Genomic DNA, 14,137 nt, shown 5'->3' with positions numbered 1-14,137 from the left:
CACACACACACACACACACACACACACACACACACACACACACACACACACACACACACACACACACACACGTTTGAGTATTTACACAAACCCCTTTGCGTGAGCTGAGTTGTACCTATCCTGGCTTCCTCCTCGTCTCCGAGGGGCACTCTGTGTAAAGGTCAAGTGAGTCCTTTCAAGAAGGAACAATGTTGGTTTAACGAAACTAATAAAACAGGAAGTGAAACGGGTGGAGCGAGGTTCTCCGCCTGGATCAGTCTTTCATTTACACAGAATCTGTCGTGGATTCGTATTTGGCATTCCTGTAAAATCAAGGTGGAATTCACGTTGATTAACACCAAGTACAAAAGACACTAAGGTTGGCACATTATGACCACGTCTTATACCGTGGCCACAGAAATGACTAATTTCAGATTATTTGATGAATATTGTTTATAGTTCTAGTTTAACCACCAGTCAGAATAAATGTGCATTATATATTATGTTTTTTTTCAATTGTTTATACACGTTTTCTGAAAACATACCTCATATTCTCAGAACTCTACACACAAATCCAAAAAAATACACACAAAAGACAAAACTCTACAAATCTCCTCCAAAGTTTAACTCAATGTTATGTAATTTAACAATGTTATGTCTTCTTAAAATGTTTTTTTTGTGTGTTTTCTAAGAACCTAGTATGAATGCCTTATCAGGAGACTTATTCCATTTGTATGTTCAGTGTTATACTTACTACGTATGTGTGGTGTGGGGATGGTGTGGTTTGAGCTGCCAAACCTGTCCTGGGTACAGGTAATTGGGGGCCCAGGATCAGTGTGGCCTCATACCTGTTGCTCGTTGGTTGATCTAATGAGCAACAGGTAAAACCCCCATCCCCACATTCACTCAGGAGAGGAGCCCTTGTCATGACACGTGTCCATCTGCTCCAGGGCTTGTTCCACCTAGCCGAAAACTCAACTTGGCTGGGTTGTGGCAGGTGATACTGCCACAGTATGTACAGTAGTCTGTTATATATGTATGTATATTTTTGTACAATGTTTTTATACTCAACTATAAAACACACATAATACAAATATACTGTACTATAAACAAAACTATGTTTTTATTTTCTCTCAAAATACCGTATACGTCCCAACAAACACAAAGTTGAATGTGTAAAGTGTTCTACAGAATAAATGATAGAAAAATGTATACAGTAACCAGTGAGTACTGTATTAATACTGTACTACAATACTGTAATGACATTTCTTACCTCTTCTCATTTGGGAAAGTGTGGACGATGGACGCTAATGTGAACCTGCTCAAGTTCGGTTGTACTCTCTGCCCAGCCTCCCTCATTTTTAGACCATGGTTGACCGCATGGTCAACCAAAGTGGCCCGGATTTCATCAGAGATTATGGCTCTCCTGGGTCTTGCTCTTGCTCCTCCTCCTCCTCCCCGTCCTCCTGCCCGTCCTCCTCCTCTTACCCTCACTCCTCTTGCTGTGCCTCTCTCTCCTATGTTGCCATCCTTTGCTCCAAAACACGACGAGCTCGCCTGTGGCCCTTCTGTTACAGTAAACCTCTGATTGATAATTTGACAATCGTGCAACATGTGTTTGCCCATGTGCAGTGTCAGTGTGGATAGTAGGGAGTTGAAGTTTAGCATTTTGAATGGCAGTGTGTTCCACGCGAACACAAGAGATTTCATTCATGTAGATTGTGCCAAATGTAGAGAATTGTGTGAAGTGTTTGGAAAAAAGTGTGATTTAGAACTGGCATCTGAGTGTAAAGCAGGAAATGTGCTTGCATTTAAGGAGAATTAGTTCAAGGGATTGGTACATGAGTAATAAGTTGTGGTCATTGTGTCTCGTGTACCAGTGTTAGTGTGTAAACAATTTAGAAAAACTGTAAACAAGCATGTTACCAAAACAACAATAGTCCAATCATTACATAATAATGTACTGAGGTGGTTCATCTATTGATTTCCTATATTGGGATTATACTGTATGTATGTCATATATGTTCAAAATAAAACAATTTTAAAACCAACTCTATCTTGGCAATTGCCTGTTGAAATAAACACACTGGCTAACAGAAAGAGTGCTCAACATGTGTAGTGAAAATGTTATTCCCAGTGAACAATACCGAGGCGTCGCACAGCAGCCGTCTCTGCAGAGCTCCGATAGGCAAAGCAGAACGGACACATTTCCACTCTCATTTTTCTCCCTGGCCTCTATCTGCGTCTTTGTGACAGAGACACCAATCATGACCTGTCAACAACTGCCCCTGCCCGCAGCTCCATGCCGGGGCCGCGTCTCCCGGGAGGCTGTGTTACAAGTGGGGCAAGTGAGGGTTAAACATCCACCTCCCCAGCCAATTTCTATTTATTCTCCATATACTACCAATATCAATGCTGTTTCTTTAATTGTTATGATCCCCTCTTTTTTTGTTTTATTGAGTGTCCTTGGGTTTTCTGAAAAGATACATCAAAATTATTATTATTTTTTTTTTCATTTATCTATTTATTTATTTATCTATTGATTTGTCTATGTATCTATTATTATCATTTTTTACTTGATTTCTTAATTGTTGAATGTATTTAATTTAGCATTTCATGATACCACGCGTTCCTATCTTTTTGTCAATACTCCAAAAAGAGAAATGTAAACATTCTTAATTGTCATGTCCGTCTCAAACAGACGAGATGTTCTGCGTGTCTTTTCTGGCTTGCATCTGTCTTAATTCAATCTTGAATATACACCTTATCACAATTTCACCCTGGTGTGAAATGTTTGCCGCAGAGGGAGCCGGTGCAGATAACATCTCTATTGTCCAGTCCTGTTTGGGTGAGATAAAAAAAACAATAATAAGCATGTCCCTGTTCCCATCACCCCCACCTCCTCTTAAGGGCTCCCTCCGTTCTCCTTCGCTCTCATTCTCACTGTGTCACTATCTCTGTTTTGCGTAAAGAAAATAATTTTTTCAAATATTTTGGAATAGTTAAAGCAAAGCCTGATTTGCTTTTTTCTTTTTTTTCTCTTTTCTTTTTTTTTTTTTACAGTGCACAAGCAGGAATTCCTGGCGGGGGCCACCTCTTTGTTTGACGTTTTTCTAAGCACAATGGGAACAAAGAATTGCTCTAATTTTCACAGCCTGCTGTTTGCTCCCCCCTCCACTATCATTAGCTGCTCCATCGCCGCCCCTCTTCTCCTTCGGCCTCCGTCCTCCCTTCTCCTCCTCTCCTCCTCTCCCCTCCCCTCTCCCCTTACCTTCCATTCGGTTCTCTCCTCACCTTCCCTTTTTCCCCATCTTCTCTCATCTTCACCTCTCCTCACCTCCCCTCTCACTCCCTCTCCTTCGCCGCTCTCCTCTCCTTTCCTCCCCCTCCTCTCCTCTCCTCTCATTCCACCGCCTCTCCTCTCCTCTTGTCCTCCTCCCCTCTTATTTTTTTCCTTTACTCTTTTCCTTTCTTTTCTCCTCATGTCTTTTCTTCATTCTTGCCCGTTCTCCTCACTCTCCCCGATGCTCTTGCTTCTCCGACCCTTTCCATCCGGGCTGCATCTGCTATTTCTCCTCGTCCTCCCATCATTTCACCTCTCTCCATCTTCCTTTGGTGTCCGGGCTCTCTCCTCCCCTCTTCCTCCTTCGGACCTGGTGTCCTCTCTCCCTGCTTGCTGTGATCATACCTCCACCCGAATGTCTGATTGGAGATAATCACGACTGAAAAAGCTGCTTTTTATCTGCAGCCACAGCTGCAATTCATTGTGAGCACCGTGAATGGAGGAGGGGAGCATAATAGCACCCTTCTCTCCCTGTTTTGCTATCTCTCTCTTTTTCTTCTCTTATCCTCCCTCTCTTTCTCTCTCTCTCTCTCTCTCTCTCTCTCTCTCTCTCTCTCTCTCTCTCTCTCTCTCTGTGTTTCTCTCTCTCTCTCTCTCTCTGACCCTCAATCTCCATATACCCCACTTTCTGTCAATACCATCTTCCACAGCTGGTGCTTTCTGCGCGGAGAAAAAAACAGACAAAATTTGATCGCCCCATCGGAGCTTATTGAAAACCAGCTGTAAATTGCAGGCTGCTTTAGATGCCAAAGATGAAGAGGATTCTCCCTCCAGAAGGACTTTCACACAGGGTTTTACACACTGTCTTCTCAGAATGAGCTCCCTGCAATAAAATGCTTAATTCCATGTGCGTGCGTGCGTGCGACCGCTTTCCTTTGCATTTACAAATAGGAGAGTCTTCACCTGAAGGCAACACAGTTCACAGCGTGATGTTGTCCCCAGCATTGGCATCTTACGGTGCTCCGGACGAGTCCTCCATCCAACGGGTTCGATCTCCAGCCTGACGGGTATTACAGCTGTACAGGATTCATAAGATTGCTTAGACTAGGTAGCGAATAGATTCGCCCAGCTGCTCACTGTCTCCTGCCTGAAGCCTCCCCTGTTTCAGCCCTCAGTTGTACCCCCTCAGTAACCCTACAAACTAAGGGATATAACCCTAAAAAGGCCGCTCCAGTTAACGACAGCTCTATTCTAGGCGAGTGCCAGTTGGTGTGGTTGCTGGACTTTCATTTAGTATACAGTTAGTATACTTTTGTCCTAAGGAGACATTTCTACAGGGGGTCAAGGCTAACTATTTAAATCCTTTCATCTACAAGAAGGGTATTCAAACTAAGGTGACTTGTTTCTCTAATCTAAAATGATAATTCAATCTGTTGCTTTAAATGCAGGTAAAGTATTAATTAAAGCGTTGCAAAGGGGTCATTGATCAACAAATGATACATACAGGTTGTTATTATTGGTATTGATTAAATCAAACAATCTATCTGATCAAAATTGTTTAAAAGAAAGACCACATCAGTGTGGATGGAAGGGTTCGAAGACATTTCCGCGGTGGGACCTCCGCTCCAGGTTTCTCAGGCTGCAGCATGGAGCATAGAGGCCCTCACAGAGATATGCCAGGAACTGGGGGAAGAGAAAGCCAAGACGGAGCGCAGAGAGAAGTATCGATCCTTGGATCTCCTGGATTGGGAGGTACGGGACAGCCTAATGGACCTGCCAACACTCTGAGAGGTGGAGGAAGAAGACTAAGACGAGATGTGTTGAAATGCAATGAATAAAAGAGAGGAGGAGCAAGAGACACTGGGATTCTTTGCCCCTTAGAGGACACGACCAGAACCCCAAGAGGATTACCACGCAGAGCCAAGAAGCAACTTGAAGTCCGGGACTCTCTGAGTAAATCCCACCTTGAAACGGTACGATTAATCATCTCCTCCGTCTCTAGTCTGGGGCTCATCCCTACGACCTCAACTGATGTGTCTCGCGGTACCTTGGTTTCCCCGTGGCCCCTTGAGGAGTCTGGCTAGCCAGAGTTTCTTGGCCTCCTCACAGGAAGTGCTGTCCTGCACCATCGGGAAATGCTCCATCATGTACTCCTTTACATTCTCTGTTTTCTCTGGTCTTTTTCCAGGCACCATTAGGTCTATCTTCTTCAGCTCCTTGCGGTCATCACCCTCTGGGATGGGGTGTGCTTGTACTACAGAGTACCCATCCGGTGATCGAAGGCCGGGACGTCTGTAGTCATGCTCCCCAACAGGGGGCAGTTGAGCTATCCTCAGTGATCTTGTGAGCCTGGATTGGAATTTGGAAATGGAAATTTCCCCTCTTTCTTCAGATTCTTGGTCTCATACCGGGCATTCCCAAGAGGTATGGGATGTTGCTCAGGGGCCCATTCCCAGATGGTAGGTCCGAAGATTCTGAGATGCAGTCCTTTCACTCCTTGACTTTCCTCGTCCGATGACCTCTCCTCGTCGTCCTCCTCCCGACACCATTGTTTCTGTTCCTGTCGTGGACTGGTAGTCCTAGATGGGAACTAGGTCTTTCAACCCTGACACCCTCCAGGTGCTCCCGGCTCTGCGAGCCTTTCGCGCTTGGTGGCTTAGGGGTGGACGTGGACTGTGGAGACCTTTGGTTGTTGCCTCGTATCCTGCGCCAATTGTAACCCTCCAGCGGCCTCACTGGTCCCGGTGACAGGATCGGTTCTCCACCTTCAGGCGTCCTGCTCCAATCTCCAGCCCTTACTGGTGCAACGGCTTACGAATGCAGGTAAAGTGTTTATTGAATCGTTGCAAAGGGGTATTTAAACAACACATGATACAGACAGGTTGTGATTATTGGTATCACTTTGATTAAAATCATTAAAAAGAAAAAGTAAAAATAATAACAATAACATACCCTTGTGCTTTCTCTAACCTATCTATTTTGGCCCTTATTATAGTTTGGGAGCCAGCAGAAGGATCTGATCAGGAACCTTCAGGCTGGCTTTACCAATGGCGATGGTAGCTGCAATGTCCTCCAGAACAGTCTGCCTCCCAGTACAAGGAGCCCAAGTAGCCTCACTCAGTTGAACAATTGTTGCACGCTGGGGGTAACCTTGAGTCCTGATTTTCCGGAGAAGAGGTTGGCGTTCCAAAGTCCCAAACTTCAAGTTGCTTCTTGGTCCAGCATGGTAATCCTCTTGGAGTTCTGGTCGGGTCGTCTCTGGAGCAAAGAATCCCAGTGTCTCTTGCTCCTCGTCTCTTTTATTCATCTTGCCAACATCTCCTCCTTCTTGGATCACCTGATCAATTATAAAATAATTATCCTCAACCTCTCAAGGTGTGGGCAGGTCCACTATCCTGTCCTGTAGAAGAAGAAGAAGAAGAATCTTTAATCGTCACGCGACACACCACACTACAACACATGCATACACACACACACACACACACACACGCTTTGGGTGGTGGCCGGTGAAATGTGGCCTCTGCATTTGACCCATCCTGGCTGGTCCTTCCTCCAGGAGGGCAGCCAGGAGCAGTGGCCAGCATTTAACGACACGCCCGGGTTCCATTTGTCCATCGCAGGTCAGACGATGATATGTGCATGTTTTTGGTGGGGGTCCTTACTGATGTTAGATGGAGGAAACCCCATGTGAGCACGGGGAGAACATGCAAACTCCTGTACCTCCCAATCCAAGACATCCAAGGGTTGATACTTCTCTCCACGCTCCGTCTTGGTTATCTCTTCCCGCAGTTCCTTGCATGTCTCTGCGAGGGCCTCGATGCTGCAAGCTGCGGCCTGAGTAACCTGGAGCGGAGGTCCCGCCGGGAAAAAGTCCTCCAGCCCTTCCATCCACCCTGATGTGGTTCCATTCTTTAGTACTGCATCAGGTTCTCGTGTTACCTTGGGTGGTGACTGATCTCGTTCCTTTCTGCTGATCCCAGCAGATGCTTATTTCTTTCTCTTTTCTTTCTCTCTCATTCTCTCTCTTTTTCTTCCCATGTCTGCGCCCTGGTTTTAGCTCTTGTCTTGCCTGTGGGCTTCTATTTGCCGTCGCTCTTTGTTTTTGGCTTAACCGTACTTATGCTGGATGTTCTGTTCTGGTGTGCGGCCTCCTATGGGAGTCACCCCCTTCTCCTTGCGGCGGTGCTGCCTTGGATCACCTCCACCGTCTAGACTCCAGCCCCATCGGTGGTGTCATTTCCTCAGCTTTAAGTGGCCGCTTATCGCGTGGGGTCCAGGGTGTGTAAGGTGTGTCAGGGCAGTGGAAGCACATACTCCCGGTATTGCAGACAATGTCAAATTAAAGCGGGTGCTGCTGCTTCAGATAGCCCTGTGTAAATGGCATCCTGGCAGGTTAAATACAAGCATTTTGCCTTGGCCAAGACCGAGAAGAGAGACAGAGCTGAACCAGGGGATAACCCATAATGACTCGCTGTCCTTTTCTGCATTCATCAAACCATTTTTTTTATTTTTTTTTACATTCTTCCTTTAGTGGCATCTTCTGGTCCTTGAAGCCACTGGAACTTAATTGAAGACAGACATTTTGTGGGTTACTTACAAATCTCTGTGAATATTAGTGATAGATCATTTTCATATTGTGCATATTGTATTGTTCACGTTACCGTGGGGGTCAAAATATTAGCAATAACTGTTAATATACATTTCTATATGTATATTATATCTACTCTATCTTATCTTTGATTGAATATATGTTTATTATGTCATCATATCTTTTACACTCTTTCCTGAAGAATTCAAGAAGTGAAGATGACTTTATTTTGTTTTTAGATAAATCACTTCACCTTTGTCTATAGAAAATATCGTTCATTTCATCCATGGAGGTAGTGATCAGAGAACTCAAACAAAATGATGTCGGTTTTCCCCTCGTTATGAGATTATCTGATGATGACAGGAGATTCTCTCTCAGATGAATCCCTCCCTCCCCAGCAGCCCCCACCCCCACCCCCACCCCTCCCCCCCGGGGGTCTGGGGATGTGGACGATGGTCGCAGGCATCACTGCAAAACTGCATCAAGCTCCAGTGGAGAGGGAATTCATGTTGATTTTCATGCCTGACTAAGCTTGTTTCGCCAGCTGCCATTTATGCTCAGACATCCATTCTGTTTGAGTGAGTGTTTTGGAGAGAGAGAGAGAGAGAGCGAGAGAGAGAGGAGAGGGAGAGAGAGGTTGTGTGAGTGAGTATGTGTGTCCAATTTTAGCAATCATAATTTAGCATCCTGCCAAATTTAGATTTTCTTTAAGATATTTATCACTATATCAAAATCTAATGTTGTACTGTAATACTGCATCAAAGTAAATGAAATGTCTACTTATACCCACACAGAACAAATATATACAGACATACACACAAACACACTCTACGTGCACACACATGAATGAATTCTATTCTTTTTTCCTTTCTGCCACTTCAAAAATAAGAACTGGAAGCTTTCTTTGCACAGCGTCATTTAGGTTGCGGTCTCATTCATATTATTACTGAAATTGCTCAAATTGGTTGCCATGGTTATTTCTTTAGCTTTGTGCTGGGGTAGCAAATGATTAGAGCCGACAGGCCTAGAAAGAGGGTTGGGTAGACCGTGTGTGTGTGTGTGTGTGTGCGTGTGTGTGTGTGTGTGTGTGTGTGTGTGTGTGTGTGTGTGTGTGTGTGTGTGTGTGTGTGTGTGTGTGTGTGTGTGTGTGTGTATGTGTGTGCGTGTGTGTTTGCGCGTGCGAGCGTGCAAGTGTGCATGCGTGTGTGTGTGTGTGTGTCTGTGTGAAGAGTGGGGCGGGATAGGCTGCAAGGCAGAGTGACCTGGTAATGGTGAATGTATCCACGGGCCATATTCCAAGATTGTTGCCATGGTCACAATAACTGTGAGTCAGGCCAGTTAGTGAGAGAAGAGAGAGAGAGAGAGAGAGAGAGAGAGTTTGAGGGTTTTTTAAAACCATTTATTCAACTCATGTAGTATTTCAAGTGATTCCAATGCTACAAGCACAAACCAATAAAAATAGAATAAATAAATAAACAATAATACAATGTCTGACAGTACATAAACACACACACACGCCTAGTTTGTAATCTCTAACCGATACAGAGCGACGGAGTCTACACCACGCACCGGACACGACCTGAATGGACTGAACCATATATTTATATGGTATATGGTTTATATGGAACCTCCATATTTATAGAAGAATGGATGATCACGTCACAAAGCGTCTTACTCTACATCTCATCTTGGCAGACAGACAGACAGACAGACAGATAGATAGATAGATAGATAGATAGATAGATAGATAGATAGATAGATAGATAGATAGAAAGATAGATAGATAGATAGATAGATAGACAGATAGATAGATAGATAGATAGATAGATAGATAGATAGATAGATAGATAGATAGATAGATAGATAGATAGATAGATAGATAGATAGACAGATAGATAGATAGATAGATAGATAACATGGGGAAACACTGCACACTAGTGCTAGAGAGTGGTATTACTTGGTGGAGGCTTCCATCACCTGCAGTGTGCTGGTCACAAGAGCAAGGTCAAACACCTCAGAGATCTGTCATTGCCTTGATTTCCATTCCAGTCTCTCTTCCTCTCCCCAGGCCGCCATCTCTCTCTCTCTCTCTCTCTCTCTCTCTCTCTCTCTCTCTCTGTCCCTCTCTCTCTCGCTCTCTCTCTCGCCCTCTCGCAGACAGACTATGGAGCCGAGTGAAGCGCTGCCCGGTCTGTCCGTCACAACAGCACAGCGTCACCCTTCCTCTGACACAGTAACATCGCCGGGGTGTCCCCCCCCCCCCCCACTACACACACTGACACTCACTGACACACACACACACCTCAGGCAGTGCACTGACATCACCACACCCACCCTCCTTCCTATGTCTCTCTCTCTCTCTTGGAAAATCCCCCAGGAGGCATGGGGAAAGTAAAGCAGTATTGTGGGCGTGTTCCTCTCCTCTCTCGGTCGTACATGGAAGGAAGGAACGGACCTCTGACGCGAACCGATGACGCAATTTATTTTCAGCTCGTTAGGATGTTGCTGGGTGTTGTTCGGGTCCGAGGCTGCAGGTCAAACCACCGTCTCGAAGCCCAGGGAGCGTTTACGACCGACAGAGCTGCTGCCTCCCCAACTCAGATCAGAGGTGTTTGGTTTTTTTTCCCGGGGTATGCTCGGTCGTTTCGTTGATCGATAATTGTGTTCATGAGTAGTTTGTATAGCTGCCTCGCTTTCTTTTCTGTTTTTTTTTTCTCACTTTCTTTGTGAAATTAGGTTGTCTGGATGTGTTGCCCGATAATAAAGATGCTTTGAGAACTGCTTCTCTCGCCCCACAGATGCCGCCGTAGTCAAGAGTGACTACGGCGGTATTTTAACCTGAAAGCTGTTTTAACGTTACATTCACTTTACTTGTGTATTGAAACATTCCGATAGAACATTTGCAGTTTCCACATTTTTTTTATCTGGTTTCATCCCTTGTTGCTGCCTATTTACCCACTCGGCATGACTAACCACCCTACAAGAAGGATCTGGCTTCTGTCTCTTATCTCCCTCTGGGTTTTTGGGAGGCCTTGTCCGTATGAGGGCTCAGGGCCTGAAATGCCCTTTAATCACGATGGAGGACGATATAAATAATTTTGACCTGACTTGACACGGCTAAGAACGAACTGTGGGTCGTTACAGAAAAGAAGAAAAGTGGAAAGGCAAACTGAGCTTCTGAGAGATGACATGAACTGGGCCGAACATTAAATGGTGTTTTTAGTGACTGTGTGTGTATGTGTGTGTGTGTGTGTGTGTGTGTGTGTGTGTGTGTGTGTGTGTGTGGGGGAGTGAACACCGTGACTCACTGGGGATGTCGTGAGTTGTGAGTAACGCATGTTGCTAGTGGGCAGGGAAGCGCGGCCCCCCTTCCTGCCGTGAATATTGAAACGCAGAGCTTGACACAACACGGAGCTCCGAGCTAAAGCTCTCTGCTGCTGTCTTGTCACGACGAGGTCTTATATTATGCGCAGAGTGTCTGTGAGCATGTAAACAAAAGTACTGTTCGCATGTATGGGAACACACACACACATGCGCACACATGCAGACACACACACACACACACACACACACACACACACACACACACACACACACACACACACACACACACAAATCAAGCACATGTAGTGCTGTAGTACTGTATATACCTATTTTCACTCTAATACAATAAAATAAAAAAATAATATAATAAATTCAGTATAAATAATGAATTCAAACACTTACAGATGTACATATGTATATCTGTTCTGGATATATAGACAGTTTTCTCATTCTGAGAAAATTGTCTGGTTATTCTCAAAAAACAGCAAATAAGGATGCTGCTTTAATGTGTCTGGTTTTCTTCTCTTTTATCTTTATCCACATATACACTGAAGACTCAACGTGCTTTACATAAAATAAAAATAAATACAATTCAATATACTGTATATGTGTTAATTAAATACCTTATATATGGAATGATTAAATTCCATTTTATAATTGGCTCGGTAGATACTTTTTCGGGTTATCTGAACCGGATGGGGCCTCCTTTTTAGCATATTTCAGCTGAGGGATACTGAGAGATAAAAATATTATTTTCCTTGCAATCATTCTATCTTTAATTATGTGTTTTATTAATACCACTTTCTACAGGGAAATATTATTTCATGATGACTTTTATTTGGATATTGCATTGTAGGTAAGGCCTATTTATTGTTGCTTGTTTAATTAAATGGGTTTCCTCAAAAATCTGGTGAAAACGGAGATGTGATCGTCTTTGATGTTCCTTTGACCGTATCAGAGCCCCTCTTGATGCAGATTTATAATCACTTGCGGCCGGCGTGCCTGTCTGTCTGCCTTTCCAGGAGAGATAGCATTCTCTTCATTACGCGCTTCATTAATTTAAATGCTAATTGATTCTGTGCAAGGCTTTCAGACGGAGGGCCAAGTCCTGTCTTCTGCATTGATTGTGTTTGTGTGTGTGCGCGTGTGTGCGTGCGTGCGTGCGTACGTGCGTGTGTGTGTGTATGTGTGCACCTGCTGAATTCTGGACCGACACGTCCTGACAGCACAACCTATCTCGCCTGTCTGTCTGCCTGAAGTGTGGCATTTATATGCTTTGAGTGCACCAGGCAGAAGAGACAAGTGCGACAATAAAAGAAAAAAGAAAAATGAGCATCCCACCAGGACTTTGCTAGTTTAAGATCCTGAATAGCAAAGGCGCGAAACGATGTGAATAAAGGTGCCTGGCGGCGGCACATGCGTGGAAACTGGGGGGAATAAAAAGACTACAGGGTAGTTAAATGATCCATTCTCTGTTGCTAGGAGACACTGGGGCTGGATGCTGCAGATAAATGCTAGAATTCCACCCCTGGCTGTGAAAAGAAGATGGAAGTGAGTTTGAGGGAGAGAGGATGGGAGGAGGAAGGGGGTGGCGGGGTGGTCAAAGATGGAAGGGAGGAAGTAGGATTGTGAGGAAAGGATGGGGGGGGGGGGGGGGGGGGGACAAACAGAGGCGGGTGGAGAAGTAGTCGGGAGAGGTTGGTCAAGTGACCAAGACGTGGACGGGTGGGGTGCGAGCTACGTGGGTGGGGATGTGGCGGACGGCTGCGATCTAGCCCCTCACGCTCCTGCCCCGAACTCCACTCATATTAGCTTAGAACACATCACCTGCACAAATCTTACTCTGAGCAGCACTCCACCAGAGCAGGGTCTGTGGGGCAGGAGGGGTGCGTGTGATTCGGGCTCCACGTGCTTGGAGGACTCGCACCCCCCAGGCCCCGCAATTTTAATCGCATTTACCAGCAGCACACACTGAGCACTGGGGTTTCCGGGGTGGCGGGGCGCGGTTTGGATGGTGTGGGGTGTGGTTGGCTGCGGGGGCGACCGGGTGAGCCCCCTACCCGCTGGGTTCAGGTCCTAGCAACTTGCACCTGGTGCCGGGTGGTTTCTGGCCTGCTGCAACCTGGCAAGGGTGTGGCAAGCACCGCCGGGTGCTTTCCAGGGCCCCTTGGAGGCTGCGCGCCGTTGTGGGTGTGGGTTGCGATGCCGGAGGCGGCTGTCGGGCTTTCTCCCGCCGACAGAGTCATTGCAGCAGTTTTGACGATTTGAAGAATGAATAGAGTGGCATTGCAGGTTGAGAAGTTGAACTCCACTTGCAGACTAACTCTGTCCTAGATGCAATGACACAAATACTCTGTGTTGTATGGCCAGCCTGCTGACAGCAAAGGTAAAAAAAAACCAAAAACAAAAACAACAAAAAAAACAACAGATGTGGACTCGTTCATAAAATCAATCCCTCCCCTAACTTTTGGAGATGCTCTGCACGTTTTACCCTTTCCTCTTATGTGGTGAGGCATAAAACCAAGCGTGTAATACCATTTACAGCCTTATTTACAGCCCTAAGAACCAGGATTTTTCTCACTCACTGTTGCTACAGTATTTACCACAATTCTGAACTGTATAAAATGTATTTTGCAGGACGTTTTCTGTGTATGATGACAGAAACATCTGACAACACCACCAGCAGTTAAAATTATTTTTTTTTTTCGGTAAAAATCACTTTGCAAGAGACTCAACCAGCATGACACAGAATCAATCCACTATACATAGCACTATACTTAGTAGTCTCATTACTCCTTGTTTAACAGTTCAGTCACGGAGCACAAAACAAGACAAGCCTATTTCCTACCATCAGATGCAGGGAAAATGGTTTCTAAGAACACACCATAATTAGCTCTGAATGGGACCCCAGCTCTCTCCAGCTGATTGGTGCAGAGAGCTGGGGGTCAGGCGTTCTGCCAGCC

This window comes from Zeus faber (genome assembly GCF_960531495.2).
Source record: "Zeus faber genome assembly, chromosome: 5".
NCBI classification, from domain to species: Eukaryota; Metazoa; Chordata; class Actinopteri; order Zeiformes; family Zeidae; genus Zeus; species Zeus faber.
Note: the sequence above shows the minus strand (reverse complement) of the source record.